This window comes from Lagenorhynchus albirostris, chromosome 1 (genome assembly GCF_949774975.1).
Source record: "Lagenorhynchus albirostris chromosome 1, mLagAlb1.1, whole genome shotgun sequence".
In the NCBI taxonomy this organism is placed as follows: domain Eukaryota; kingdom Metazoa; phylum Chordata; class Mammalia; order Artiodactyla; family Delphinidae; genus Lagenorhynchus; species Lagenorhynchus albirostris.
In genome coordinates, this window is record NC_083095.1 from 119054808 (window position 1) to 119081438 (window position 26631).

At 41.4% G+C, this 26631-nt stretch overlaps 1 protein-coding gene across 2 annotated transcripts in view; it reads right to left on the minus strand.

Moving 5' to 3' along the window:
- Positions 1-26631, minus strand: part of RORA (RAR related orphan receptor A) — a 94219-nt gene that overhangs the window by 36519 nt on the left and 31069 nt on the right. The gene's annotated exons all lie outside the window — the stretch shown is intronic.

Genomic DNA, 26631 nt, shown 5'->3' on the forward strand with positions numbered 1-26631 from the left:
GATGAATCCGGACAAATAGAATATGTAGCTTCAGAGTTCTTTACATTGGAAATTGATTTCCTGGTATAGTGTGCGTGTGTTTCTATCTAACTGATTATTTACAGTTGCCTCATACTGGAAGAATAACCAAATAATTCATACATATTACATCGAAGTTCTCAAATATGTTAAAGCACGTTTCTAAGATAACACATTATATCTTGAGCAGAGTTGGAAAGAGTATAATTAAGGATTAAAAAACCCCCTAAGGAACAGAATAATTAGGCAAAACAAAGTACTTGGACCACCTATTAAATACAATTTATATGTGAAATAAAGAACCAACACTGAGCTGCATATACAGGATGACAAGTTTCACCCGTTTACCTGGCATGCTCCATTACACTAAATTTATTTTCCATGGTTATCACTACTGGATATCATGTCAGATTACCTACTAAGTCACACACACAAAGGCAGTTGCAAGTGCCCAAGTATATTTCATTTTCATAAAGCCCCTACCTAGTGCCATGCCTCACACAAAGCAATGACTAGTCTAACGAACGTATCGCACGATGTAAGTAACACACATACACAGAGCCCACCCTTTCTTCCAATGTGATCTCATATCCTGGGGTAATTTCCACAGCCACCTACTCTGGATTTGATACAATATTGTATTCAATACTTCAAAAGAGGAAACATTAAATTACTGGACTTAACCTCATTATAAACCATGTGTCCCTGCTAACATCCTTTCAAGGGGACCAGAAGTACTGCAGTGCCTTTAGTGAGTCCTTTGCCTACCAGTCACTTTTAGTGTTGACATCCTGAGTTTCACTATCCAGAGTTAGAAACTGTTCAAAATCTCACCTCCAATAAATGTGCCATAATCCTCAAGCCTTCTAATACCCCAATAGTGGCATCTTTGTACACTATCTAAATGTCTATTCTGAGTTATGCAACTTAATAAGATCACGCTTAACAAAAACCATCATCTTCAAGTCGGCCTCCTCGTCTTAGAGACTAGCTTGATATCTTCAAGGAAAATTCTTTATGAAATCTAAACTCTAATAATGTTTCACACTTAGGCTCCTCCAATATATATTTTTTTTGCGGTACGCGGGCCTCTCACTGTTGTGGCCTCTCCCATTGCGGAGCACAGGCTCCGGACGCGCAGGCTCAGCGGCCATGGCTCACGGGCCCAGGCGCTCTGCGGCATGTGGCATCTTCCCGAACCAGGGCACGAACCCATGTTTCCTGCATCCGCAGGCAGACTCTCAACCACTGTGCCACCAGGGAAGCCCTCCTCCAATATTTTTAATACAGAGTTAAGGCAAAGTTTTGTGCCACAGATTGTCTGCAGCTCTCCAGAGAGATGGTTGTGCCCCACATTTTTCAGAGACTCATAAAAGCCAAGTGGTAGTAAAGAAATTCTGAAAGGTGGTATCAGCTGAAACCTCTAACCCTAACCCTAACCCTAACCCCAACCCCAACCCCAACCCCTAAGGAAGAGAAGAATTAGACAACACAAAGTACTTGGACCACCTATTAAATAAAACTCATACAAGAAATAAAGAAGACAGACACTGAGCTGCTTCTGCTTATGTCTCACCTCAAGTTGTAGTCACAGAAATTAGACAAACCTCATTAGGCCCTATAGTTTAAGTCAGCATCAAAACTAAAAGTAACACTAAACTCGGGCCTCTCAAGAGTTATTTTCATTCCATCTTAGTAATGGAGAGATTAAGCAAATCTGTTTAGTCCTTTATAAGATAGGAAAGCTCTGGGCAGGCCAGACAGGGAACACTGAGTAAAACTGTATGTATCTGGATCAAATGGAAAATGGTGTATTGCTGTTCACTCTGCCTGGGCTCCTAGTGGATGACCCATGAGCAGTGACATCATGATCTTTAAGGCAGTGACCAAAATGCCTACTAAAAGCTCCTGTAACACTGCAAGTGATCTGGAGGTCTGGCAGGGAGGGGTCTGATCATGATGGGGGTGCCCCTGGGATTGACATCCTGGCCCAGCACTTCCACCCTTGGAATGGCTCTCAGCTGGTTGGGGAGAGGGTGGGAGTGAGGGTTGGGAAAGTCACTGTAGTATAAATCCAGAGTTTGGTGCCACTACTGCATAGGAACACTGGCCTGAGTCAGGCTCCTAAACTCTTGGTCTTCAATTCAGCCTTCCTTCAGCTCTCAGGGTCTTTCAGATCTGCAGGGCACTCAAGCTGAGGCATATTTTACGAGACTTCATGGAGGCCAAGATGCTTAGTATGAATGGACTCACTGTAGACCTGTATTTTCAAGCAAGGGGCCATTTGCCTAGAACTTTGCCCCCTGCCGCACTGTATTTGTGCTTGGCTCCAGTGGGCAATGCTGGTCAAAGATTCCAAATTAGTTAGAACAAGCTTCCCTAGGGATCTCATGGTGAGGTGATGGGAGGGTTCTCCAAAGCCAGGTTCCAATATTATGATTGGCTGGATTAAACTATTCTACTAGCCTACCCCCTTGGGTGGCTCTCTTAACTCAGAAGACAATTTCAGGTGCAAGTGCTCTTTAGGAAATGACTAAAATCCACTTGCTCTAAAAAGCAAATTCTCTGAAAGTGATCTATCACATGTGTTGATCTTTCCAGAAAGTAAACATTTGCTGATCGGAGCAGGGCACTTACTCAATCTTCCATTTCATCCAACAATGCACAAAATCCACCTCCCTTCACCTTTTAGTTAATTTACAGAATTCAAATGTATCAAGGAGAAGAAAAATAGTCAATGCCTTACAAATTTTTCAAAAGGAAAGCAGTTTAGTTTCACAAATTTGAGTTTTCAGACCAGTAAGAGGGAACAGGACAAAAATCTCCTTGCCCTTTGCTTTCTATCCCTCAGGCTTTTCCATTTTCTGACAGGCAGTATTGTGTCTTTTCAAAATAATCTTCTTGTAACAAAAATTATGAGTCTTGGCCCATATATATACTGCACACATTGACTCAGCCAGTATTTCAAAGGATGAAATCTGTCAGACACCACAACTGTCACAAGTATATTGATTAAATTAGTCCACATCCATATTCATTGCAGCAAAGAGGTTTATTCTGTAGCGGAATATCTGAAGCAAGATGCACGCACACATATAATCACGAATTGGCTTAACAATGAACAATCTCGCTATGAAAAATTCTAATTTGCCTACATTTTCAGCTCTATTGCCTAAATAATTTGCTCTTTCATGCACCCTAAGTAATTCAAGCAGGCTCTCCACACCTGCACAGGCAAATTTCTGCAGTTTCAAGGAGCTGACAACAAGTGGCGGCGGGGCAGCAGGAAATCCTGGAAAGCAGGTGTGCTAATTAGCCAAGTGGTCCTTAGGCTGGGTGGGCATTTACCGTTGTACCTCTGTAAAAAAGTTTGCTTTTTACTTTTCATTATAAAAGGTAACAAGACACTGGCGTTCTTAACACCTCACTTGCTCCTCAGGACCTATTTCTGGATTTATCGTGGTCCAGAGAAAAATGCCCATTCTGCCCAAGTATTAAAAAATATAATTGCACAAGAGTTGTACCCATCACTTCATTCTGTGGGTGAAGAGTGATGTCTCGATGATAATCTAAATAGACTGATAATAATCAATACTATTGAACATGTATTTGGGCTTATAAAGTCTCAGGCATTATCTAATTTGCTGCTCCAACAACTCTATGAGGTAGGTGGTATTATCATTATCATCATTATCTGCATTTGTTTTAGATGAGAAAACTGAAGCTCGGAAAGGCTAAATAACTTGCCCAAAGTCAGAGAGCTTGGAAGAAGTAAGGTTGGAATTTGGACACATTTTGGTCTTTTTTCTCTTAACTCAAAAGCTTATTCCCTCTCCACCCTACCCCCCTTCTCATCATACTGAACAGCCGAGCTAAATCACTCCAATACAAACATCGGGAATATACTGCTCTTGGTAGGAAACCATTACCCAAGGATCAAAAGACATCTCACAAGTAATCTGGTTAAACTTAATACTACTCAGAACTGATGTCAAGATGTCTTTCTGGGAGTTACTTGACTAGTTCATAACTGGAAATAATCATCAACCTTCTAAGACCATTCTTCTCAATTTTATAAAATTCCGAGTTTTTGACCTTAGGCTGACCAATACCAATGTTTAACGATTCTTAAGGCTGGGAAAATTACTTCACCTACCTCTCTGAGTCTCAGTTTTCTATTTCAAGATTCAATGATATAATGTATAAATGACACAGCACATATGATTATTTTATACATGTATTCTATATATATGCACATCACACACAATCCTTAGAAAGAGTTGGCACTCAAAACACAGTTATTATTATTGTTATTGTTGATAAGAAATCCTGCCTTATAGCGAAATGAAATTCTTTTCTGCAGACTTTAAGCTCTTTCCAAAGCGGGGATAGAGAAAAGCGGCTTAGCCTCTAGCTAATATGACAGGCAGTTCATACCAGCTACCACAGCGATCCTTTACAACGTTGGCACTTAACTGCTACAACATAGCAGCATGTTGTAATCAGTGTGGGATGTGTCACAAGGCATTTGTTGCTAATAATAGTAAAAAAAAATAAAGTTTTTTACTGGTTCATATAAAAAAATAAACTAACATGGACCTAAGATCATCCCCATAAGATCTTTCACTCTAGCTCACTTGCACAACCATATGCTTTCTCAAATTGGACGGAACAGGGTGGGGTTACTGCTGGCTTGCCAGGAAACGGCCAAACTTTGGGTACACCCATGACACTATGTCACACATATGAATGCCAAGCAATTTTGTGTATCTTGCAAAAACTGTCAAGAACTGCTGCTATAAACAAACAAACAAAAACCAAAAAAAACCCCTATCTTTATACCAATCTGCTGACCGTGTTTTTCCTGGAAGGCTGAGAATATGGAGGACTTTTCACCTGCTATGTTACATATTTCTCTAACGTTTGAATTTTTTACAACCAGCATGTATTACTTTTGTAAGCAGAAAAACCAATAAAGATTAAAAAGAAAAACCCTAAGGCATTTGATTTTATTTTCGGCAAAATGGCTTGAGTCCTTTATGGATTAGTCATTTTATTTTATCCCCTGTTTAAAACTGCTGGGGTATTAAAGGCTTCTGCAGCTGCCTGGATGGCAGTCTGGCCTGTATGTCAAGGCCAGCTGGGGGCGGGGGGGGGGGGGTAGGGAGTCTTCACCTGGTTTCCTGGAGGGACTTCGGCAACTCCTGACTTCTAGAGTTTTGTAGCCCCTCTGGGTCTGGCCACCTCTAGTTCCAGGGTCTCCAAGGACTCTGCCCCATGGGGCTCAGCCAAGGGGGCAAAAATAGGGGCTGAAATTCGCCTGCCTGTGAGCCCTGCTGCAGAGTGGCTGGAACAGCTTGGAGGGAGGGAGCCTTTTTCTCTCTCTACTCTCTCAGCGCTGCTGCTGGAGGCCCCAGGCCACCATCAGGGTTTGCAGAGAGCTTGCAATACATCTTCATGGTGGAAGAACAGACTGTGGGCTTCAAACAGTTTGGCACACTCTGTCCCTGGACCTAAGGCCTGGAGTATAACATGGATTTGTTTCACAGTGCAGGCATGTTCAATAGGCATCCTGGGTGGGGAGGGCTGAGTTCCAGCTACACACTCTGCAAACTAAAAATCAACTTGTTCAGCCATTTTTTCTACTAAATATATACTAAATATAATACTGGTATGTGTCCCCGGTACAGTCTTTTCTTCTACTGATTTTGCAATTTTTTCATGATAGTACTTGATCCTAGTGGAACATCACCAAAGCAGTTAGCCCCCTAATTAGAAAAGTCCTACCCCTTTGGTAGAGCAGTCTTGTGGTCATTTCTGGCAACAACAGTAATGCTTGATATTTACAGAGCTCTGTAACGGTTTTCCAAGTTTTTGTCCTCATTAGCTTGTTTTGATTTTGGTGTTCACAACAACTCTGAAGTAGGCAGGTGGGTCTTATTAGCCCCATTCTATTGATGTGGAAAGTGAACCTCAGGAGGGTTAAATGGCTTCTTCTCTAGGTCTAGGTTTCCCAGGGTTTAACTGTAGAGGCAGCCACCAAAGAAAAAAAAAAGACAGACTTGGTGTCTCTTTTTGCTCAGGATTATTTGATGACTTTAGATTTATGTTATCATCAATCTGGGGCTCTTAAGGGGAAATGCCATGAGAGAGAAAGAGCTGGAGGTTGATCCAGCTAAAAAGTGGAGTTGGCACTCCTGCGTTTCCCTCTGACCCTCAACTCCTTGAGTGGCCTCAAGCAAGTCACTTACACCTCCACTCCCTCCACCTATAAAATGGGAATAACTCCTATCTCCCAGGCAGGTGGTGGTAAACGAATGCTCAGAAAGCTCTTTGAAGACGAAAAGACCTATATAGATGGGAAGCTTTAGGAAGCTTGGCATATCATTCTTGGCAAGGACCAGGACGCTGTGCCCTCACCACCCACTACAGGCTCTGCCACCAAGAGAATAAAGAAAAATCCACAGAACTGTAATCTTCATCTGCTAACTAGACTCAACTTTTTTTTCAATTGTTGGTTTCCAAAATGCCTTCCTGAGGGACTCATGGGTCCAGAGGTTACTATCTTTGTCTCAGCTTCAGAGAAAAAGCACATAGATGGAGAAGTCACCTCTCTGTAACAGCCGTCACAAGCAAAGTCACTGAACTTAAGCCCTTCACCAGGGCTTCAGTTGTCTTGCAGAGGTATCCTGGAAATGGTATGATTCCCACTTGTTATACACAATAAACACACAGGTTGCCCTCCGACATTCTGACCCTTGGTATTAAGTTCATGTCTGACTCAAAGGACCCTGTCAAATTATAGCCATCCGAAAACAGGTCCTGTACCTTACTCTGCCTCCCCCCGACCAAAGTCCTACACCTTACATACTGTTTAAAGCCACTTCTTAAAAGCTTTAACTGGATTGTGGCTTCTGCTGAAAATGTAACAGCTTTTTAAAATCATTTTTTAAAATAAAAAGTGTTACATATACTTGCCGAATACATACACATAAACACATCTCAAACTCTTCAAGAGATCAAGCATTTGCACACTAAAGCTAAAATATGACAAAACTAGATTTTTGAAACTTTATTTCCTTCAGGCTTTACACATGTAAGACTTAGGAGCCTAGGAGTTAAAGCCCATATGAATTCAGAGAAAGCTGAGCTGTGTACGCAGGAAATATCTGAAGAATGAGGAAGACAAGTATGTGCTGTCATGTGGCTTTCTGTGAATATGCAGGTAGTTCTGACAATGGGAACTGAATATTAATCCTTTGTAATATGTTTCAATCTCTACTGGATTAAGCTTTCCAGAGAAACTGACTCGCACTCCCTGATGCACATGTATCTCTGCTAAAAGCCAAATCCAAATGAGTACTTTTGTCCCTAGATGGGGAAATTCTGTCAAATCAGAGAAGAAACAGATTTTTCATATAGAGGAACAGTGGATGGCTTTGATTTTTAGATCCAGTTCTCTCTAGAATTCTCCTACGACACAGTCATGCACAGAAGACCTCAATTTAAGGCAACATACTCTATCTCTTTTGATAATTACCTGGTGACCAATTAGACCTTGAATAAAATAATTGAACAGCAAGAGAAGCTGCTTCCTCATACTCCACTTTACTTATCCAGTAGGTCAAACACTGAAGAAATTCTCACCCAACAAAAGATGATGCCATTAAGATCAGCAATACAAATACTTTTCTTTTTTTTTTTTTTTTTGGTCTTTCCTAATCTAATCTCTATCACTTTTGTGAACAACGGAGCATCCTTGTTGTTGAGGATTTCTGGGGTTATGTGAAATCAGGGACTAAGACAAAGGTAACTGGCCATTCAACCAATTATTCTCAATTATTCTCAAGGTCCTTCTAAGATTCTAGAATTAACTACATTTTTTCAATATGAAGTTCTTGCAGATTTTCTTGGACCTTGAAATCAGAAATGTCTAATCAAAATCCTTCTCTTGAATCTCTCAGGGTGGGTTAAGCCATTTCATATCAGCAGGAAAAAGAATCCATCTTATCTTACTAAGTTGTTAGATTATGATCAAGAGAGTTTCTTAAAAACTTCTTTTCCAACAATAGGTATGTGTCCCTTATATAATTCTGGATAATACTAGACCCAAAAAAATGTCATCTGACTCACAGAACTGCAGCTAATCTTTTCTAGCGATCAACCTCACTCTAGATACCAATTCCTTTTTTTCCCTTAACAAGAGCAATTGTGCCACATTTAGGTTACGTCTTCCTTTGCTCACAGTTGAGAGCAATGGGGTCAGCTCTTTGCTTTCATCATTCAAAGTCTGTTTTTCACAACAACAGAAAAGAACATCTTTAAAACCAAACCAAATCTGGAGATCTTATCTAGTTTCTGCTTTACCAAAAACATCAAAATTACTCTTACTGCGTTTTATGAAATAACCTTACTTTACACCATTACCCCCAAATTCTCACACCTAAGCCCAAGAGATAAGCACTCCATTTTACAGCCCTCTTAACTTTGCACCTGCCTATGCACACCTCAACTTATAGGTATTGTATGATCTTGGTACTTCAATTTACAAGATTGTATTTTTTCAATAGATACACAGAATGTTACAAAAAGAAACAAACCTGGTGATTCAATTACAAAGTCCAAAGACAGAAAAATCCATTGACACAGAAATGGGTCTTAAAACAAGTAGGATATCTGTTTAAATCTATTTGTTCTATGGCTTCCTATGAGTCTGGTCCATTGTATGCTTAGCACATAGCATCATACTTCACTGAATAAATCAATCCAAATACTCTGTTTGTCTCAGAATTCTCTTTAAAGGGCCAAAGTCTCCTGCCTAAAAAGTCAGCTACTGATTGCTAATTCTAACTGCACAATTTCTAGACTCCTTAACGGTGCCATCACCTGCTGAAGATGTGCAGAAGTGGGTCAAAATAACAAGAATCCAGGTTAAGTCATCATAGCTCACCAGGCAAAGGAACCTATTGTTTCTTTCCATTAGCTTAGGTAGTTTTTGTGAAGATCAATTACTGTTCATTGAATATTAGACCATGTCATTTAAGAAATATTCCCTAACCAAACTGTTTGGATTCATGGCAAAAAAAAACTGGAAATAACTTGTAACTTTAAACCTTGAAAATACATTTGCTTTCCTCTATGTTAAGCCATTGAGAACTAAGATGACAACACATCCATAGCCACAGGAACACAGACTGGTGATACCAAAAATTTCCTGGTCCACAGATCATTTTAGTGGGTGAGGATTATCTCACAGCCCAGATCCCCATTCTACCTTTGTGCTGTTTCCCACTTCACAAAGTCTCCCTAGAATTAATAGGGAGAATGGAACTCTGGGCAAGAGACCAGGGAAAGGTCTGTTTTTTATTAAAAATCACAAGCAAATTATTTAGACTTGCCAGAAGCAGAAGTGTACACGTTGTCACACTAATTGTTTTAAGATTCTAAGATCTTGAAGGATGAGTGACCAATTCCTAGAAGACAAATTCTACTAGGTTCTCCACCTCCAATTTCCAGGACATAGCCAATGATATCTGAACAACAGATATGGCAAGTTCTCAGCCTTCGAAAACATCAGTCATGTATTTCTGGACTGCAGGTCAATGGTAATTAAAAATCTCTTTTATAATGCTTTTCTAAGACAACCAGTTCAGCTGGACACAGGAATGACCAGACAAGTGCCCGAAGGAGTTTTTTCTGACTATCTAAACACGTGTTCTTTAAACTTGCTTATTAAAGAAATGTTTCCATATTTAGTTATAATATATAACATCAACTAGACAATGGATAACAATATGGGCTGATAGCTGAAGTAGAGTTGTTTTCTATGTCTATTCCCAAGGGGGGAAAGCAGGAGCTTCTAGCTATTTCTTCACTGGAAAGGCAAATACAGAAAAAGGCAGCAGAGCCTTGAGGATATTAAGTAGTTGTGAGACAGGAGGAGAGGGGATGCTCTGGACCAAGCTTCGAGATTGTCAGATTTATTTTAAGAAGGTCTGACATCTAAGCATCAATTCCCAGACGGTAACACCTAATGAATGTCATTCTTCCCTACAACAGAAAATGTATATCTTGGGGTTTACCTTGAAACTATCTATCTTTATGTAAGTCATGCACTAGGGGTGGGGTAAGAACGCCACAGCCATGGAAAGATAGCAAAATAAGGTTCACAACCCTGTCCTTGCTCTTCCATTTTCAGTTTCTGCTCCTCCAATCCGAGCAGCTCCTTTTGCCTGCAGACAAACATTTCAGATGACATTTTATGACTGTCCTGCACATACGCCTATCAGCTAGCCAGCACTTGGCAATGTGCGTCTTTGTCACTTAAAGAGAGCTTGAGTGAGTGTGACACTATCACTGGCATAAGTGAATCTTTCTAATTTGCAGTAAAAGTGCACCATTCACACACTTTGGTACTTCAGGACGGCGACGTTTTGAAATCCACTTCACAAGTGATGGCAGCACATTTCACATCAGATGGAAACACACTCTGATTGCTAACAGCTGCTACAGGCACCTCTTACTGTCACAGCCAGAGCTCAGAATAGCAGGTCCTTTTTAATGCCAATGGCTGCTACCATCTTAAATCACCACACACACACACACACACACACACACACACACACGTTCCATACACTTACAGGTCTCTCCAGCTGTTAAGTCCTACCACCACTTGCTGGTAACCTGCACGACTAGGCACCAGGGATGACAAGAGGGTACACAGAACCCACTGGCCCACGTCATCTTGTTATATTAGCTTCACTGTATGTGAATTACGGATGATAGTGGACACTTTTTTTAAAGAAGAAAGAAAAGTACAACCTTGAAGTAAAGTGGAGAGGCTCACTTTGCAAGCGCTAGAGGCTGCGGTTGAATCCCTGCCCTGTCACTTACTAGCTATGTGAACTTGGACAACTTTCTTAATCTCTGTGCCTTATTTTCCTAGCCTTTAAAATAACCCCTATGTCCTTATTATAGGGTAACCAAGTGCTTATAGAATCAGTGCATAGCACATAGTAAGGGGACAATAAATATTAGGTATCATCACCAACACCACCTATCTTTCAAGGACAGTAGTATTTGGCAAGAGCTGCTACTGGAGTTGTGGGAATGAGCAAGAAGGTTGATGAGGGATAGGTCATTATATTCCTTTCAGATAAAGACATGGAGTTCAGTGGCTTTCTTTTTTAAATTTTTTAAAAGTAGTTTATTTTTTTAAATTTATTTTATTTTTGGCTGTGTTGGGGCTTCATTGCGCGGGTTTTCTCTAGCAGCGGGGGCTACTTTTAGTTGCGGTGCGCAGGCTTCTCACTGTGGTGGCTTCTCTTGTTGCGGAGCACAGGCTCAAGGCACAAAGGCTCAGTAGTTGTGGCTCGCGGGCTCTAGAGCGCAGGCTCAGTAGTTTTGGCGCACGGGCTTAGTTGCTCCGCGGCATGGGGGATCTTCCCGGACCAGGGCTTGAACCTGTGTCCACTGCATTGGCAGGTGGATTCTTAACCAGTGCACCACCAGGGAAGTCCCAGCGGCTTTGTTTCTAATGCAGAGGCCTAATATGAGAAGTAACACTAAGCAGGTACAAAGCATGACGGAAAGAAACCACTGGGTATTAAGCAGCTCCCCACTTTCTAAGTAAAGCCTACAGCAAGGCTGGCAACTTGAAGAGGTGGTAAGCAGAGGAAGTGGGAGCCAGGCTTCTAAAAGCTGTGTGGTGAAGTAGGGAAGGGACTCAGCTGCAGGGTTCCGAAGCTTCTAAAACTACCTGCTAGTAAGTGAAATTTACCAGACATGTGTGAAACTTTGTGACCTTCTTTCTCCAGGGCTCAGCTTCCCTCTTAGGGAATACTGTAGCTACTCCCTGCCCCTCGGTGTAGTGTTGCACCAGATAAACTGTCAGATCCGGTCCTGCTATGTTACACGGTGATATGATGATTGTGAGTGAGTTGAACAGTCATTTCCCCAACAGTTGGGATCTCTTCAATGGCGAAACCCACCAGGGGTCACTAGTCAGGAAAAGTAGTCATAGACTGTGATAGAGAAGCCCATCTGGCAACCACTCTGTCCATTTTAATTGCATTTTGGTTTAGACAAGGGAACACACTGAAATGTTCTCGTCAAGGTCCAGAGTAAAAGCTCCGGCATAATACCCATTGGAGCTAGAACACTCTGTTTCTACACACCTGTCCCCTCCTTTTTTTGGCCTTACTAAAAAAAAAAAAATAGTGTTTATTACTGTCAAAGAGAATTCCTTTCAATACCACACCCTGCCATTTATTGACAGAAGAGACAGGGCAGCACAATGCTAACATGGTGTGAATGGAAAATAAAGTATTTGGTTTTCCTTTCAAGGTAAACAATTTCAATTGACGGTTCTGGGACCGAATCAGGTGGGGTTTTTTTTACATATTTATTTATTTATTTGGTTGTGCAGGGGCTTGGTGCTTTTTATTTGTCGAAGCCCACAATAGGTACGTTTTGCTTTAAATCCACAGAGGTAAAGCCCTTGGCAGGTAGCATCAGTAATGCAAATCTATTTCCCATTGATATGTGTTTTTCAAAACAAAACCATCGCCACCAATGAAGCATTTTGGGCCCTCAAGCTACATGGTTCCCAGCTATAACTGTCTAAGGCATTAAATGTCAAGGATCAAGTCCAAGGCCATGTCAGGGACCATTAGGACATAGAGAAGTAAACTCTGAAGCAAGGTCTGGTGGTAACACCAAAATGTACTCATCAGACAAGAGCCTTCCCTGTGAGATGTTGAGGAACCAATGCCCAGAGGGGTGAGTGGAGTCATTCCAGTGCTCCAGAAAAATCAACCTAACTACTCACCATGACCTGCCCTGATCTTGCGTTTCCTGTTATTTAAAGGGAAACCAAACCAGTCAATGAAAGCAATTCCAAAATATGGAGCTCAAAAAAAAATTAAGGCTTAGAAAAAAATAAGTTGAATAAGTGTACAGACTTTCAAATTGAAATTCTGAATGGAACAGGATTTTTTTAGGTGCATAACCTTGGTAGGTTTGTTTAAAAAATCAGTCACACCTCAAACACACCCACCAATAATCAGAAGGATGACTTATGAGGAATTATTATTCATTTAAAACATCCTTTAAAATAAGTCAGGAGAGTAGGCTTGACCGGGTCCTTACCCATCCCCACCCTCTAAAATAAACAAATAGTATTTCTATTGAAGCCAATCTCCTGTTCTTGGAATCAGCTTTTTGAGTTGTCAGTTAGACAAGATGAACTGATTACTTTACCATAAAATTTACCAAAGCAGGTAACTCTACCAGAGAAATATCAGTCCATTTCAAAATGTTTCTTGAGAGTGAATTACTTCATCTATGAAAGAGAAATCCCTTCCCCTATTCTGGTCTGTCGAGCTAAATGGTGCTCAAGAGATACACTTCATTGCCCAATTAGACAGTACAGTTCATTTTAAAGTGAATTTATTATTTCCCTTTCTTCACTTCCTTCCTTTCTTTCTTGACTTTTGGACATTACTAATTCATTTCAAAGAATGTTTTCTTCGGGCATAATTTTACAAATATTCTTTGAGAACCTATACCAAAGTTCAGGGCACTTTGCAAAAACATAATTGCATCAGTAAGGTAGGGAGTTCTCAGGCATAGAGAGTGCAATGATTTAAAAAGGTCTGTGTCTATACTACAAAGCTACAGTAATCGAGACAGTACGGTACTGGCACAAAAACAGAAATATAGATCAATGGAACAGGACAGAAAGCCCAGAGATAAACCCATGCACATATGGTCATCTTATGTTTGATACAGGAGGCAAGAATATACAGTGGAGAAAAGACAGGCTCCTCAATAAGTGGTGCTACATGTAAGACAACTACATGTAAAAGAATGAAATTAGAACACTCCCTAACACCATACACAAAAATAAACTCAAAATGGATTAAAGACCTAAATGTAAGGCCAGACACTATCAAACTCTTAGAGGAAAACATAGGCAAAAACGGTCTATGACATAAATCACAGCAGGATCCTTTTCGACCCACCTAGAGAAATGGAAATAAAAACAAAAACAAATGGGACCTAATGAAATTTAAAAGCTTTTGCACAGCAAAGGAAACCATAACAAGATGAAAAGACAACCCTCAGAATGGGAGAAAATATTTGCAAATGAAGCAACTGACAAAGGATTAATCTCCAAAATTTACAAGCAGCTCAATATCAAAAAAACAAACAACCCAATCCAAAAATAGGCAGAAGACCTAAATAGACATTTCTCCAAAGAAGATATACAGATTGCCAACAAACACATGAAAGAATGCTCAACATCGTTAATCTTTACAGAAATGCAAATCAAAACTACAATGAGATATCCTCTCACACTTGCCAGAATGGCCATCATCAAAAAATCTACAAACAATAAATGCTGGAGAGGGTGTGGTGAAAAGGGAACCCTCTTTCACTGTTGGTGGGAATGTAAATTGATACAGCCACTATGGAGAACAGTATGGAGGCTCCTTAAAAAACTAAAAATAGAACTACCATATGACCCAGCAATCCCACTACTGGGCATATACCCTGAGAAAACCATAATTCAAAAAGAGTCATGTACCAAAATGTTCATTGCAGCTCTATTTACAATAGCCAGGACATGGAAGCAACCTAAGTGTCCATCAACAGATGAATGGATAAAGAAGATGTGGCACATATATACAGTGGAATATTACTCAGCCATAAAAAACAAAATTGAGTTATTTGTAGTGAGGTGGATGGACCTAGGGTCTGTCATACAGAGTGAAGTAAGTCAGAAAGAGAAAAACAAATACCATATGCTAACACATATATATGGAACCTGAAAAAAAAAAAAAAAGGTCATGAAGAACCTAAGGGCAAGATGGGAATAAAGACACAGACTTACTAGAGAATGGACTTGAGGATATGGGGAGGGGGAAGGGTAAGCTGGGACAAAGTGAGAGAGTGGCATGGACTCTATATATATATATATACTCTTTGGTATATACACTACCAAACGTAAAATAGATAGCTAGTGGGAAGCAGCCACATAGCACAGGGAGATCAGCTCCGTGCTTTGTGACCACCTAGAGGGGTGGGATAGGGAGGGTGGGAGGGAGGGAGATGCAAGAGGGAAGAGATATGGGAACATATGTATATGTATAACTGATTCACTTTGTTATAAAGCAGAAACTAACACACCATTGTAAAGCAATTATACTCCAATAAAGATGTTTAAAAAAAAAAAAGGTCTGTGTGACTTTTATATTGCGTCATTCCAGGGGCTTTCCTTAAAGGGGCTTTCAGGAAGAGATTAAAATGGAGAAAACCAAAATTTGAAAGTGGTGATCAGGCTGCCTTTAGTCTAACGTACGTCAAGGGGTCAAAGGGCTGGGGAGCCTTCACCCCACCGGATACCACGTTTCTTCACTCCTCGTCTAACCTCATAAACAGCTGTGTGGTTTCTCCATCCCTGCTGACTTTATCAGGCCCACGTTCTATTCAACTACAATCGCGAGACGGGGAGGAAGAAAGGATGATATAGGAGAAAGCTAAAAACCCCGACGGTTTTAGTTCCTAAACGAATGACGTATTTTAATAATCTAGGAATTTAAATTCATATTAATTGTTATTTCAATTAATGTTTGGTCAGCCTATGGAGAGAGTAATTGCTAAACTGGGGGAGATTAGCCACAAAGACTTTAGCAGTGGGCCTAGTGAGCCAAGGGGTTTGAGATCATGAGGGGCAGATGTAAGAATGCTTCCTCCAGGACTCTGCTGCCGTTCCCTTCACTCCCGTGTGGTTGTTTTCCTCCATCTGCAACAAGTCAAAACAACCCCTGCGAGAAAGGCATAGGGACAAGAAGATAGGTAGCAGTTCTGCATATCATCCAGCAGCATTTCACAGACATTAAAAGAAAGGAAACTTTAAGAAAGCCCATTTTTATACACCCAAACACATCAAACTGCAAAACAGGATAAAACATGGGTAGTTCCAAAGGACTTCTCATGGAGAAAACTTCAATGCCACAACTCACGTTTCCATCGAATTCCCCAGGGTGCCCTTGTCTTGAACCCTGCCGAGTAGGTGAGGTTCACCCAGCCTGGAACCACGGAACTCTGTTGACTGCAGCAGAAGCACCGAGCTGCCCCACAACCAAACCCTGCTTCATCTTAGTGATTTCTCAACTGGTGGCTGCAGTCAGAATTCTCCTGTGACCACCATCAGATTATGACCATGAAAGTCACCATTCCATGGTCCTCCTGGGCAAGGGTTTCCCTTTTGTTTTTCCTCCATTTGACTCCCCACCCTTGACACTTGCTGTACAATTTTGTTAGTCAGGGGAATAGTAATTCTGACACAACCGAAAACATGTACGATCAGGGTAAGGTCGTCTGGATCCTGGACACATACTGGATGTGTGGAGGTGCTCCTGTGCTGTGGCAGAGGATGGCCTTTGACCATCCTTTGTTTCTGCTGTGGCCATTATCTACCATATTAATATTCTGGAGGAAGAAAATTAGTGGCCAGTATTTTCTTCCAGCAAAATCACTGGCACCAGCCTCTACCCCAGAATAAGCACTGATCTTCAAAGTAGTGATGTTGTCATTGCCACAGGACTACTCTGAGTCCCTTCTTTGGCAACTGCTCTCAGTGCCAATGAGATGAGAGGAGAAAGACACCTTTGTCACTTTAGAGTCATTTTTTTTTTTTAAAGGAAAACAGCCTGGCTTGGTTTCTTCTCTTTATTCATCGCAGTAACTGTTGGTTGTTTTCAAAAATCAAATTCACTTTTTCAGAGAAACAGTGGTCACTATGGAGAACACTAAAACTTTGCTAAAGGAGTTGAAAGCAGTTCCAGAAGAGAAATCACGTATTAGTTTTGGGGCCGTGACAGTGTTTTAGGTACAGAGGTTTAGCCTCTCCGGTTGACTGCTTTGACAGGGCAATGTTCCCGTGGAAGCATACCTTCTAGTACATTTGTTAAACTAAAATCAGCCTCCTTACCTAATAATGTAAATGACTTTGAGAGGAACCTCTGAGTCTCCCGTTTCCTCCTCCTTATGTTACTGTTCAATTCGAGCAGATTCTGTGGAAATTCTGACTTCATGACCCATCACTGCTGCATTAAAATGTGCTTTCTGATGTCATGCTCTGAAATAAACTAAGTTGTTTGCTACAACTACCTACACACAAATTAGAAAATTATACGACACGCAGTTCAATACAGCCTGCAGCTGGGACCCAGGTTATTACTGGAAGTCGCCGTCGGCATGGTTTCTGGTTTCGCAGTAAAAGAAGATGACTTGAAAGGACTCGGTGGTTTTGATGCTCTTCTGAAATGAAAACATTCGGTGAGCGCACAGCCCTGGGTTGTCATTAATGTCGGCCACGCGCAAACGCTGTTTTCATGAGTGCAGCAGTCACTCCCCGTCCAGACCACGACTTTCCCACTCTCTGGTATTTCGGGCACCGTGCTGGCACTTTTCCAAAAGAGAACCTCTGGGCAATCCATTCTAGGTACTCCAATAAATACAACACTCTTCAATGAACAGGTGGCCTGAATTTGCTAATGTTAGCCAATAATTTCCACAAGAGAACGTGTTCCTTTCTGAGGAATACCGCAAGTGAATGACGAAATCCTCAAACTTTGAAAGGCAAGAAGTATGAATACTACATTTAAAGGTACAGAGAGTTGGTTCAAAAATAATGTAGTGGGGCTTCCCTGGTGGCGCAGTGGTTGAGAGTCCCCCTGCCGATGCAGGGGACACGGGTTCGTGCCCCGGTCCAGGGGGATCCCACATGCCGCGGAGCGGCTGGGCCCGTGAGCCGCGGCCGCTAAGCCTGCGCGTCCAGAGCCTGTGCTCCGCAACGGGAGAGGCCACAGCAGTGAGAGGCCCGCGTACCGCCAAAAAAAAAAAAAAAAAAAAGTAGTGGATAAAAATATTACAACAGCAGAGTAGCTTTACACTGCTCCCCTTGAACTTCTTGATATGAACAGTGGAAAAGCCTTATTGATGAAAGCAGAACTCTCTGGCATTCCTGATATGTTTGATGATATGTAGCACCTTCTATGTACGGTGTCTGTTGCCTGACTATACTGTAAACAAGCAACAAAACATTATACTTCATCCCAAAGGTATGAAGAATGAGGAATTAAGCATATTGGGTTGGGAGGGAATTAACAGCACATTAAAAAACAGCTGCCATCTATTCTTTTGCTCTATGCAATCAAGCTGGGCACCAGAGAGAAGCAAATAAAGCTACTGTCTTAGGTTGCTAGTGTTAGGAAGTGGTATTTGCTACCATATCATCAGTGTATTTTGCTTTCTTTATTTTCCTCCCGCCATGCATTGCCCATGAATTAATTTAAGAAACAAGCAAAGCATCAGGGAATAGGTGAAATGTAAAACAGTATTTGCTATATTCCTTGGTTGCAAAACTCTAAGAGCGAGGTACCAAACTTTGGATAAGAAGATGTTTTGCAATTTCCCGGGATATCACATATGTGTTGTACTGGCTAAAGTGGTAGTATACTATTTTTAATATCACTTTTTAATTGCAATGAGTTTTAAACAGCCAAGGTGAATTCTCACAGATCGCCTGGGTGTTGGAGGCAGGGTGGGTGGCAAAATGGTGATACTTTTATGGTAATCTTTTTATATCACTTATTTTCTATGCTTTCTTTCAAATTATAAATTCAAACTACAGTGTCACTCTCCATCCTCTCCCATGTCCTTTCTAATCTACAAACCAAACAAAAATTTATATTTTATCACTTGTATTATGAAACAGCCAGAAATAGGACTCCAGGGTTTTGCAAGTTTTGCTTTATACAAAGTGTCTGATTTTCTTCCAGCCATGAATGAACTCACAAGGACAACGTAGATCACTTTATAAAACAAAATATAGCTGATATTTGAAACCTAAATGACCAAAGGACATAACTGTTTATATGTGAGCTGCTTTTGACCTAGTAAAAAGTATAGGCAAGGAACATCTAAGGCTTGAAATCTGGATGGGCATTTTAAAGTTTCAAAATTCACAACATATTCATTTCAAAAAATGTTTAAAGGCTAAGAATTTATAATTATGTATCAATGGTTTCTTCCTTTAGTGCTCACCAAAAAGGCATTAATTTTTTTTTTTTTTTGCTATAGAATCATTTCTGGAAAACATCAATGGAAGTGTTATCAGTTACCAATCCTCTTCATTTGGACATTAAGGAGATTAAAGTTATTGTCAGTGTATAATAAGCTTTCATTGGAAAATAATTAATCTTTTTCTTGACATTGTTTTTCTCAAGGACAGTCAGCAGAAGATGTAAATGGAGGTATATATTATCAGGTAAATGGTGACTCTCAAAAGAGATGAAGAAGGAATCTAAATAATGCTGCTTTAATTCTAAAACAGTAACAGTTCAAGCAATGAATGACTGGATTAACACCTCAATATTACACCAAACACAGGCTTACAGAAATAAGTTTTCAGTTGTGTGAAATCATTACCACACTTACAGAAAACAAGAGGAGCACTCTGCAGAACCACACTGGTTTTGCTGTTCTTCCTGCTAATTTAGTTTGAGCAGAAGATGCTCTGTGTGGACCACTTGTTCTTTAACACACTAAACCAACACTTTTAGAAGAAGACAAGACAGCTATGAATTACGTTGCATCTTTTCATCTTTCAGATTTCTCCAAGGAGATGTCTCAGGATTCCATAAGTGCTATCAATTGAGTGATAATTATAGCTATACAAGGCATACGCAACACATTGATATACCCATGTAGACTAGATCCACGATGCATTTATCTTCAGCATTTGGAAATTACTGGTAAGAGGGATTCAGTGTCCTTGCCTGTTGTCTTGATAATCTCATATCTTTTAGGCAAAAGGAAACGTATACTGCATAAGGGCTTTACCACTCTGATCTCAATGTGGAGTACAATGACAGACACCAAGGAAGGAGAAGCTGGTCACTTACACAAGTAAGTGATTTTGATGCTTTGGCTCATTCTGGCCTCTGCTCAGTTCCCACATCTTGGTCAGCAGATGTGGCAGACTTAATTAAAACCTGCTATTTCCAAGGTTTAATATATTAAACATAGTTTGGGTATATGAAGAGTCATCTCGGTTCTCATTTCATTAACAATCTCAGTAAGATTCCACCACACTGACTGTTCTCAGGAAGGGAAGTTAGAAAACCTCGAATAATTTCTCCTACTGCCCTTGCAATGATACTTGCTGGCCCCCTTCCTTGTCTGAAACTCCTTCTCTGGGTTAGACAATAAAGGTATGATTCGCCTCTTGTGAATCATAGCTTTTGTTTTGTTTAGTGTGTTCTAAAGAGCTAAACCTAACGTTTCAGATTACAGAATTCCAGGCGGTAAAGACCTCTGAGATCACCCAATCACACGCCTGACTTTTTAGCCAAGACAACTGGGGCTCGGAGAGGTACCGAGATTACCAAGTTGGTGGGAAACCCAAGAGAGATTTCCACCCACATGTGCTCACTCTCCTGCCATCTTTCCAACTAGGTTTACCCCAACCTCCCCATTTCACAGATGAAAGAACAGAACCAGTGTCAACAGAAATCACTCACTTGGGAGGAGTGAGCAGAGGTTAATTTATCAGGGTGGCTAGTCAAGGGCTTGGCAGCCGCAGGGGGCCTGACCTTGATGACACAAAACACAGGACAGTTCATGGTTCACCGTGGTGGCGGGTAGGGAGACACAAAGAGCTTTGGCATCACAGACACAATGCCGGGCAGCTGAGGGTGGAGAGAGCTATCAGGGAGATAAGGTCCCGGCAGATTGAAAAAATGATGGTGGTACCAAAGAGGAAGATTATATCAAAATAAAACTGTGTCCACTGGACATTTTCCCCCAGTCTCAGTCCTGGCCACTGTGCACTGCAGACACATCTAGAGATACAGAAGCTTAACTTGCCTTTTAAAGTCTCCCTTAATATTTGTGCTAGGGTCCACAGGAAATAAAAAACCAGAGGCATTCCTAGCCTTCTACCCCCAAGTCATCTACCATTACAATACTTGGATTCATTCTTCATAGCATTTATCACTCCCTGGAATGCTACATAATTATTAGCTGTCTCCACACGTTGAGAATGGAAGGGGTACAGAGCAGGGATGAGTCTTTTTTCCTTATCCAATATCCCCAGTGCCTAGTTCAGTGCCTGACACACAGCAGGGGCTCCAAAAAATGAATAAATTAGAGATTCTATCACCTGCTTCTAGCATGTACTCTCTGGTACCCTAGAGGGGATGAAAGGGTTGTTAAAGCTATCCTAGACAGTCCTAGGCATTTCCTTCTAGCAATGGAAACCATGGCGAGAACCAAAATAAATGAAAGGATCCCTAATTTATCATAAAAGATGAAACAAGCTTAATCACTTGGGGCAAGCATTCTTTTCGGAACTACATTTACTAGAACCTCACAGGATTGAAAGAAAAAAGGCTGGGGCTTGGGGTGGAGGCAAGGGGGAGTCTCAGGATGAGAAATGTAGGAATATTCTTCTGACATCGAGGGCTGGTCCACAAGTGGTCAGCACATGGATACCCTGTGTGGGCTGTCAGATGGCAAGGAGTAGCTTTAGAGATAGAGAGACCTGGGTCCAAAAGCTGAGCTGGCCACTTCTTAGCTCAGTGATCACGGGCAAGTTATTTAACTTTATGGTAATTTGTACCATACTATTACCATGGAGGTAATAGTAACGATTTCACAGGGTTGTTAGGAGGCTCAATGCAAGAAGACATCTAAACAACTAGCTCAGTGCCTGGCACACAATGGTAGCCCCATTAACTATTATTGTATGAGCTATTGGTATTTTTATCTGATCTCAGATAATACTCAATAATCAAAGTTAATCTCCATCTACTTTTCTGAACCAGGCATTACTGCCTTATCCTGGGATTACTATAAGGTCAAGGTGGCAAGTGGGTTTCAGCTCATTTTCCAAGTCAGATGGATTTCTAGTGGATCCCTGAGATGTTGGTTGTGATGCACTGTGCTGTGGTTGACTGTGATGTCTGCCAAGGGTATGGGGCCACGCTCACTGGTGCTAATATTAGAATTGGTAAGCCTCTCCTAGTGTCACAGAGACCAACAGCTATGTTAGCATTATATAACAAAGCACAAAGAAACGGAAAGAAGGGGCTAAGGGCCAGGTGGTCTGGGCTCTAACTCTAGCTCTGTAACTAACTGGCTAAAGTGATTTTGTTCCAGCCACTTCTTCTCCATAAAATCACTTTCTATTCAAATCCTGTGATTTACCAATCTTGATTTTAAAAACATAAGTGAAAAATACATAAGGCAGGGCCTGGCCTACAGGAAGTCCTTGATGGTTATCTGCTGAGATCATCTGAAAGAAAAATAAAAGCCCAAGGCTGTCATGCAGAAGTGTAACAGCTCAGTATTTTCTGTCCTCCTTCAAAAAGTTTGACTCTTCCTACCCATGAAGAATATATTTGAAAGGAGAAAAAAAAAATTACCATATTTTTGGCACTAAAAAAAGGGAAAGATCAGCTAATGCTTAGGGATGCTTCAAGAAAGACAAGGCTGTTGAGAATATGGCAGCTCTTTTAATAACCAAGGCACCATTTAAAAATAGCTGGAATTAATTACAGGGCTAATGACCCATTGAAAGCCTTATTTAAATACCAAAGCCAGCACTGAACAATCATGGAAAATATGGTTTAAAAGGGTTTTAGAGAGCAGAAACCAGGAACAGCAACTGAAACAAAAACCACATTATCTGAGGACACTAGCTAGCTTGGTGAGAAACATTCAGGATGTGAACATCTCAGGGGAGTTCTCAGCCTGGGTAAGAGAAGCCACTAGGATCAAGAGAAAGACAAGAAGATGCCACGTACAGTCACCTACTTGGAAAAAGAAAGGCCTCTATTCAGCATTCACCCCAAGAGCAGAGCCCTTTAAAAACAGAGTAAAGTAAGTCAGAAAGATAAAGACAAATACCGTATGCTAACACATATATATGGAATTTAAGAAAAAAAAATGTCATGAAGAACCTAGGGGTAAGACAGGAATAAAGACACAGACCTACTGGAGAATGGACTTGAGGATATGGAGAGGGGGAAGGGTAAGCTGTGACAAAGCGATAAAGTGGCATGGACATATATACACTACCAAACGTTAAGGTAGATAGCTAGTGGGAAGCAGCCGCATAGCACAGGGAGATCAGCTCGGTGCTTTGTGACCACCTAGAGGGGTGGGATAGGGAGGGTGGGAGGGAGGGAGACGCAAGAAGGAAGAGATATGGGGACACATGTATATGTATAACTGACTCACTTTGTTATAAAGCAGAAACTAACACACCATTGTAGAGCAATTATACTCCAATAAAGATGTAAAAAAAAAAAAAAGCAAAAAAAAAACCCAGCTCCCTCCATCACCCTGGCTTTCTCCCACCCCCATCCCAGCCCCACCCCCTACTTTCCTGACATCCCTACCCATCTTTCCTGTGGCATAGGATAAAATGAGAATTTCCACAGAGAGGAAAACAGATATTTTAATAAGTCTCTGTGGCTATTTTAGAGCTGTATTATCTCCACGAGTTTCCGCAGTGGACATGCCTCAGTCCTCTGTGCCCTGCAGTCACACCATCATCAGCCAAAGAGGAGGCGATAATCTTCTTCGGTGTGCCCTACTTGCCAGGCAAAAGTGATACCACTGCACTTCTTAGCTTCTCTCTGTACCAAAATGGTCTTTCTGCATGCCAGTACCCTGGGAGCATGCCGGGTGGCCAGAGCTGGAAGAGTTTCATTACTTCATTCATGCCCGTTTATTAAATGCATCACTCTTACCCTTGTTCACTACAGCCCAGATGTGCCCTGTAGTTGCCTTGCTGAGTTAAAAGTGCAATGGAATCAAAAGCTTCCAAAGCCCTTGAGATCTCAAGGTGGAGACGTGGGGGTGGGAGCAAGGCACTCTTGACGTATATTGGTTTCAAGGAGCAAATATGAATTTTAGTAAAAATTGCTGCTCACAATACCGCTTTTAAACCCGCAATTATTTATACTGTACTACTCAAGGAACCCTATAATTATTCCAAAAGCGCTTGCCAACGTCTGCCCCGTTTCATAATTGCCAACACAGCCTTGTTCAAAAGGATTAGTGGCTGTGTTTAAATTGTTTGGTATTAGGTTACTGTTTCAAACAAGATGTGATTGCACGACTTTGCGATATCTAAGCAGAACAGGGCCAATAAAGGACAAAGGAATTGTTTTGTGTTCACAGGTGGGAAGAGAGGGAAGGTTGGGAGAACACTCACATTGCTTGACATTTTCTTCTGCTTCTTTTCTGAGAAATACTGTCGTCTGATGAGCAAAATGACTTGAAGGAAACTTTAAAAAAATGTTTCAAGTAGTAGTTACTTGAAAGAAGAATGATAACCCACTTCTCCATATTCCCCTCTCCCACCTGCCCAGAGAATATTTTTCCACTTCCGGCCTTTACTTTGAGTGAATCTGGGTAGTGACTCTGGAACCACAGCTTACACATCTCAAAGCACCCATCTGTGTGGGTCACTTGACTCTGTTGACCTATTTTCTGCTATTTCTTTCTGTTACACAAATCTCCCCCACTTGAAAGAGGGGTCCACCTATGTGCCCAAGACGCACAGACAACAGAGGGGTTTCGCATTATCTGTAATGAACGCTTTTAGAGCATCTGGCATCTCAGGTGAGTGTTTAGGGGAAAAAAAATGGGATACCTCTTGGGTGTCTCTCATCTTTATTTCATGCTCTCTCTCCTTTAGATGCATCCAATTGTGCGTGGGAGGTTCTCTGTTCCCTCACCATCTCCAAATGAAATCTATCCTCAAAACTGAAGGGGCTATGGATAGTTTCATGAATAGGAACAGGGAGAAAAAAATCTGGCCTAAGTAACAACTTCTGAATTTATACCATTGATCCTCACCTCTTCCCATGCCCCTCTTATTTCACGAGCACATCATGTAAAAATAGAGAACTAGGGGCTTCCCTGGTGGCGCAGCGGTTAAGAAGCCACCCGCCAATGCAGGAGACACAGGTTCGAGCCCTGGTCTGGGAAGGTCCCACATGCCGCAGAGCAAGTAAGCCCGTGCGCCACAACTACTGAGCCTGCACTCTAGAGCCCGCGAGCCACAACTACTGAGCCCGTGTCCCACAACTACTGAAGCCTGCGTACCTAGAGCCCATGCTCCGCAGTAAGAGAAGCCACCACAATGAGAAGCCCGCGTACCGCAACGAAGAGTAGCCCCCGCTCGCCACAACTAGAGAAAGCCTGCGCACAGCAACAAAGATCCAACGCAGCCAAAAATAAATTAAAAAAAAATAGAGAACTAAGGCAGTTATCTGAAAACAAGTTCTGTATTACTCCTCTAAATATTTTAGGGAAATGTTTTTCCTACTCTGAGGATCCAGGCTATCTTCTTGGTTCCATTTACTCTGTAGGTGAAGACAGTGCCATTGACTACTCCCCACACTCTGAGTAGGTGGGGTAGGAGAAAGTGCTGTGGGCCAAGTCAGCATCCACAAATCCACTGGCCACTAATGAGGTCCTCTACGCCTAGAAGTTCATGGGTTCCCCTCTCTACCCATCATTTCGGGTTCTACCATAGGCTATGTTTGATTCAAACCTTACTTCCTCCTGAAAGTCTTGTAAAATGAAGAAACCTTGCAAATTACAACAGATGTTTCCCACCACCATTCATGAAGCCAGTGTGAACTTCCTTATCCTACTTTTGTGAACGTGTTGCCTTCCCACCTTCCCCCAGGAACATTTGTATGTCCACCCTAATTCAACGATAAATGACAAGGAGCAGATTTATCGGAGCATATATTTCTGTATCATCTCCAAATGAACATCCCCAAATGCTTGAACAGCAATAAGTACCCCATAAATACCCTTTAAATAGCCAATTCCGACGACTCTCTGATTTACTTCCACTGTCACTGGATGTCTTTTTCTCCTTTTATCTAAAGAAATTCCTCCTCCTCCTTCTCCTTGCTGGCAGGAATAATTTTTTTGCTACCAAAAAAAGTATTCTTTCTGGCCAGTACTCTTTGATTCTGGGAAGGCTGAAGTTCAAGTTGCCATGGAAGAATTTGCATTGTTCCTCTATAGTCATATCTAAAATTAACCCACTTTCTTAATTAAGTAAGATCTAAATTGCACACAACCGTTATGGTAACCACCTGGGAACTAGAGAGTGGGGCTTTTTGGCCCTAGAAGAGAATGTGTAAGATATGGTTTGGCCTTCACTTGGAAGCAGCGAAAATCACAGAGGTCGTGGTTACATGACAGGAAGGGCCAGGGTAGTGAAGACTGTGTTTGGCTAAGTAACTAACTTTGTACTATTATGTAATGAAGTACAAGCTCAGCCTTGCTTGAGTTTAAATAACCAGAGTCAACTGTTAAAACTCTGGGATGGGAGGATAAACACACGAAATTCTGTCCTCCATCCTCCAGTCTGTCAAGCCCACCATTCATCGGGAGCATATTTCCTTGGGCTACAAGAGAAACATCTTGCAAATTGGAAACAAGTAGTCATTTTCTACATAGTTCTCTCAAAGAATTCAACGAAGTAAATTCTCCTACCTGCAG